Genomic DNA, 6,725 nt, shown 5'->3' with positions numbered 1-6,725 from the left:
TTAATGAGTACAGAGTTTCAGTTTTACATGATGAAGAGTACCAGAGATTGGTTGCACCACAAGGTGAATTAATTTTTTTTAATTCTTTTAATTAGAAAACGCTTACAGCAGGGCACCTGGGTGGCTCAGTCAGTTAAACGTGTGACTCTTGATTTCAGCTCAGATCATGGTCTCACGGTTGGTGAGATCAAGCCCTGTGTCCAGCTCTTCCTCTCTCTCTGCCCCTCCCCTGCTTATGCTGTCTCTCTCTCTTTCTCTCTCTCTCTCTTTCTCATATAAATAAACTTAAAGAAAAAAAACTTTAAAAAACGCCTAAAGCAATCTTAGATTGAATTAACAGAATTAGTGTCCAGCTAGGAAGGAAAAGAACTCCCTGCCCTGCACTGCTCAGTCCAGACACGAGAGAAGCAAGGCAATGGGATGAGGACCCATCTCCCAGGAAGACTTGAAAGACGCTAAGACATTTGCAAGTATCTGAAGATGGTGACATAGAGTAAGGAGGGATTGTACATTGCTTGAGAGTAGGACTAGAGCCAATAGGTACAAGTTAAAAGGAAAGCAATTTTACCCAATTCAAAGAGAAATATCCTTATATTTATAACAGAGTCCACTGCTTTAGGAGGTAGTGATCTTCTCATCAGCAGCCCTAAGAAGAAGCTGCATGACCCTCAAATTGTGACCCTCTTCCCTTGACCATGACCCTTCTTCCCATGACCCTTCTTCCTTCTTCCAGAGCAGCATTCATGCAGTACATGGGACTGGAGTTGGATGATTTCTAGGTTGAACTAGATGCCCCAACTCTCAGATGCTGTGACATAAGGGGGTCACCTAGTGCAACCGCCCACATAAGCCAGAAATCTCTGCCTTGGCATCCTTGCCAAATGGTTTCTCAAACTTTGTCAGAATCTCATTTAAAAATCAGTAAAGCTCTGAGATATTTTCACTCCTCTGCCTTACTTCTATGTATGGTGTAGCTGGATGAGATAGAGGTGAGTCAGATGAAAAATACAGAAGCCACTCTTCACATTCAGTCCCTCCATGTGTCTGAGCAGAGCACCCAGGGGCTTGTGAACCACACCACAGAGGCTCTCTTGGGTAAGACCAGTGGTCCATACAGTCACTGCTTATATGCTAACTGTGGAAAAGACAGGCAGAGGAAACAGTGTCCACACACATTAGGATGCCAGTTCACAAGCAGCTCATTAGGCTTTAGCTTCTGCAAATTTGTCCAGGCTCTTCTGGAAAAAACCTGCACTCTCAACCCTATCAACCACATCACAGAGTTAATCCCACATATTTACAAGCCATAATGTCCTAATTCTTCTCTCTTCATTTGACTTTGAAGTTCAAAGAGTGGGACACTGTTCTTTAGAAAATCCCCTCCCAAAAAAAGGTAGGAATTTCCAGACAAGGGAGCCACATTCAGGAGATATAAGAGGAAAGAGCTTGAAGTAAGATTCAGTAAACTACCAAAGCCCTCTCCTCTTTAGGATTTATTCCCTTTGAGGGAAAATAAAAAAGGCCAGGAAGCTAAAGAGACTTTTCTCCATAGGAATTAATAAGAGTTTTCATTTGGGGTGCCTGGGTGTCTTAGTCGGTTAAGTGTCTAACATTGGCTCAGGTCATGATCTCACTGTTCTTGAGTTCGAGCCCCACATTGGGCTCTGTGCTGACACCTCAGAACCTGGAGCCTGCTTCAGATTCTGTGTCTCCCCCTGTCTGCCCCTCTCCTCCATGTGCTCTGTCTCTCTCACTCTCTCTCTCTCTCAAAAATTAATAAACATTAAAAAAATTTTAATAAGAGTTTTCACTATAATTGATTACATAAAAGCTGATAAATAAACAAACAAAAAACCAGAGTAAGGAAAGGAGTCAGATTCCTTGACATACTGTTTCTGCCAGTTCAAAATATCTTGCCCATTGATAAGTAAATTTTATTTATTCATTCTTGGATTCTTTTATTCATTCATCAATAAATAGTGAGTGCCTACTACATCCAAGAACAATCTAGGCACTAGGGATACAGCAGTTTTTAAAACTGGACCAAAAAAAAATCCATGGTCCTCACAGAGTTTACATCCTAATGGATACATACTAGGATATAAATAAAATACATATTACATCAGATAATGACAAGTGTTATGGCGGGGGGAGCAATGGAGGAAGACAAGGAATTTGAGGGTCACAATTTAAATAAAGTAATCAGGGAGGGTCTCCCGAGAAAGTAACATCAGAGCAAAGACCTAAAGAGGAAGGGAACAAAGCAAATGAACACCTGGAGAAGAGCATCCAAGCCAAGGGAATGGCTGCTGTGAACACCTGGAGAAGAGCGGTCCAAGCCAAGGGAACGGCTGCTGTGAACACTCTAAAGCCACAGCAGGCCAGGTGAGTTCAGGAACAGCAGAGACACAAGTATGATCAAGGGTGAGTCACAGGAAATGAGGTCCAAGAGGTCAGTCTGCACACCCACTAATCTGATAGGCTTAAGGATTTTGGATTTTCCTCAGAGCAAGCTGGAGAGCCATCAGATGGTTTTGCCTTAACCCTTTCCTACTTCTTGCACACACATAGGATTTGTCCCTTATATGTTTGGAGCCCACAGATCCAGTCTAGATGATACTGACCCAAATAACATCCCATGCCTATACAGGCTATGATCTGACTCTTGGTCCCTGCACAGAGGTCCAGATGTCCTGTCACCTGGGAGCAACACCCTCAGGGATGCTGAGGTTAACCAGCATGATCCCACAAATGGTGTTGGCTGCCTAAGAATCACAACAGCCCACTAAACCCCCTTTTAGAGAGGTAGAAAAGAAACAAAACAGTCTGTCTCTAAGGAGTTTATAATCTAGTTAGAAAATCAAATGAATACACACACACACACACACACACACACACACACACACACAGGCTTTGCTTGCAAAGCAACCTATTCACCTGTGTAAAATTTAATACCACCCTATACCATATGTATATCTTTCTTACAATTTCACATACAAAGCTTACATCAATCCTTCAAAGTAGTAATAGCTATGAATACCTTACAGATTAAAAACAAAACAAAACAAAAACAAACACAAAACAAACAAACAAAAAACTAGTGAGCTTTAATGACTTCCCCCAAAAGGTTCAGCTAACTAATTTGTAGTAGAGCCCAGATTTGAACTCAGATCTTCAGAGTCCAAGCTCAGGGCTCCAGGCATTGTCCCAGAGCTGGGCCATCTCTGACAAACCACTAAATGTATGAGGGACTACCTAAGGAGGATTCTCTGAATCTGACAAAATTAGCCAGATCTTTGGAGGAGGAGTTTTAAGCCAAGTCTTTATACATGAAACAGAAGTGGATTGGCATCCTAGCAAAAGGCAGGAATCTGGGTATCTACAGTAGTTTGAGCAGAGATACAGAGGGACATCTCCCAAGTTAAATGCAAGAAATAACCAACAGATTGGGAGCTTGTGGGAAAGGGTCATTTCAGGAAGTGACTGAAGACTCTGTAAAAGAGGGTGCTCACTCCTTTCTTTCAGACTGCTCACCTTCTTAGCACCCATGACCCATTCTCTCCCTCTCCTTCTGTCTCCTCCAGTGAGGCTTTTCCTGCTCCTCTTTATGTATGCCAAGTGCTTCTCTACTTTGGCTGCCACTTTATCATCTGGTGAGTTCTAAAAAACAAAAACAAAGCCAAAAATGGACACTTGGATCCCATTCCCAGAAATCCTAATGTTCCTGTGATGTGATCCAAGCTATCTGCATTGTTAGAATCTCTCCACCACCCCATGGTTCTAATGCATAGCCAGATGAGAACCACCATGCCACATACCACCCCATACTCAATCTCAGCTCCTCTTGAGGCTACAACCATGTCATTCCTGCTGATGGTTTCCAAATTCATATCTTCAGCCCAGACTTCACTCCTGCCTTCCAGACCAAGTGTCCTATTGCCTTGTAGCCCTCCTCACTTGGTATCTCACAGGCAGCTCAAACTCACACACTCAAAGATTTCCTCTCATGTCCCTCTCCTTGCTTTATATCTGCCCAAAAGCTCCAGACAAACCGAGATCTCCTCCTCATTCCTTCTTCCTCCTTGTCTTCTGTATCCAATACTTCAGCAGGCCTTATGGGTTTCTACTTCTTAAAACATGATTCAAATTATTTTCTCCAGCCCAACTGTAAATATCTTAGCTTAAACCTCCATTTCTCAACTATTTCTCTGCAATGAATACCTAAGTGACTTTGCTGTCTTCTATCTAGCCCACCCTCAGTACCTTCTCAGTGTTTCTGCCATAGTGACCTCTCCAAAATGCAAATATGAGTATGTCATCATATCCTCTCCTGTCTTAAATCCTATAATGGCTCTCCATAGTCTACAAGATGAGTCTAAATCCTTTCTCTTTGCCCACAAAATCCTTCATGATCTTCCCTGCTTAGCTTTCCCACCCTCACCTCTTATCCCTCTCTATCACACCCTACACCCAACCTGGTCCATAGGATTCAGCACAAGCCCAGCCTTCTCTAAGCTGCCCTCTTCAAGCCCACTGTCTGGGTGATGCGCCCTTTCAGTGTGCTCCCATGATACCCTCTTCTATAGCTTTTATTATCCTGGATTAAAATAATGGGTTAAACTGCATGACTCCCTGACCACACTGTAATCTCCTCAAGGGTTGGGACCAGGTATAATTCCTCTCTATATCCCTGGTTCTTCACACATCACAGGTGTTTAATTAAGGTGTGCTGAATAAATGAATGAATGAATGATGGATGGATGAGGAAGGTCAACTGGCAAAGAGTTGAACAACTGACTAGTAATTATGCAGCAGGCAGTCACTGTAAGCTTCTTAATCAGAAGAGTAGCATAATAAAAATAGTACTTGAGGAAGAATATTTTGATAATAGATTATATATATATATACATATTATATTATATTATATTATATTATATTATATTATATTATAGACTGGATACTAAACAATGGATGTTGGGCAAATCTCTAAATTTTTATGAGTATCAGCTTCTTCATCCAAAAAAACTGGAGTATTATTACCTGTGGTACCCGTTTTATAAGGCTGTTGCAAACATAAAATGAAATCAAATTTGCAACAGTAACTTTCTGAAGCCATAAATCACTATACAAATGTAAGAAATTAAAATTATGTGAATAACAAGAAGTGCAGCCACCATAGAATTTTTGGTAAAACTCAAATCAGCAGGGCATAGTGGCAAAGACAATGGACTGAATGGGATAACATCAAACTAAAAAGCTTTTGCACAGCAAAGGGAAAGAAATCAACAAAATGCAAAGGCAACCTACTAGATGGGAGAAGGTATTTGCCAATCATACATCCAATAAGGGGTTAATATCCAAAATACATAAAGAACAACATACAACTCAATAACAAAAAAATTCAATTAAAAAAATGGGCAAAGGCATAACATTATTTCAAAAAAGATATACACTCGGCCAACAGGCAAACAACAAGATGCTCAATACCACTCATGAGCAGGGAAAAGGAGATCAAAATCACAGTGAGGTATCACCACACACCTGTTGGAATGGCTAGTATCAAAAAGACAAGAAATAAGTGTTGATGAAGATGTAGAGAACGGAGAACCCTCATGAATTATTTGTGGGAGTGTAAATTGGGACAGCCACCATGGAAAACAGTATAAAGATTCCTCAAAAAATTAAAAATAGAGTTACCATATGATCCATCAATCCCACTACTGGTTATCTACCCAAAGAAAGCAGAAACATTAATTTGAAAAGATATCTGCACCCCCATATTCACTGCAGCATTATTTACAATAGCCAAAACACAGAAACAACCTAGTGTCCATCAGTGGCTGGATGGATAAAGAAGATATGGTATATATGCATATGTGTTATATATATGTATATATGCGTTTTTTTTATGTTTGGTTTTTTTATCTTATATATATATAAATCTGTTGAACAGAATAGTACTCAACCATAAAAAAGCATGAGATCCTGCCATTTGAGATGCCGTGGATGGACCTAGAGGGTATTATGCTAAGTGAGAGAAGTCAGAGAAAGACAAATACTTCATTGTTTTACTTACATGTGTAATCTAAAAGACAAAACAAAACAAAACTGACCCTCACAGATACAGGGAACAGATTGGTGGTTGTCAAAGCAGTGGGGGGTAGGGGGTAGAATGGGTGAAGGGGATCAAGAGGTACAAACTTTCAGTTATAAAATAAAATAAGTCATGGGGATGTAATGTACTGCTTGGGGAAAACAGTCAATAATATTCTATTAACTTGGTAACGTGACAGATGGTAACTGCACTTACTGTGGTAATCATTTTACAATGTATACAAATGTCAAATCACGATGTTATACACCTGAAACTAATATAATATTGTATGTCAATTACACCTGAATTAAAATTTTAAAAAAGAATGTGGGCTGAATGTCATGTGACCTTGGGCAGGTCACCTGGCCTGTCTATGGCTCATTTTCCTCATCTGCCAAATATGAATACCACACTCATAGGTTTATTATGTTATTTTTGTACCTAGTATACAGCATGACAAATGGAAGGTATTCAATAAATTATAGTTTCCCTTCCCTCCTGAGCAACCACTCTGCACTTAACCCTGTGAGATATGATCCCAAGCCTCTGACACAGGAACCAGAGCCCAGAGAAAAGGAGGGTAGGTGGAGAGCTGCACTTACTGAGACTGGTAGTAGTACTTACGTAGAAC

Source organism: Acinonyx jubatus, chromosome C1 (genome assembly GCF_027475565.1).
Source record: "Acinonyx jubatus isolate Ajub_Pintada_27869175 chromosome C1, VMU_Ajub_asm_v1.0, whole genome shotgun sequence".
NCBI classification, from domain to species: domain Eukaryota; kingdom Metazoa; phylum Chordata; class Mammalia; order Carnivora; family Felidae; genus Acinonyx; species Acinonyx jubatus.
This window is presented reverse-complemented; position numbering follows the sequence as displayed.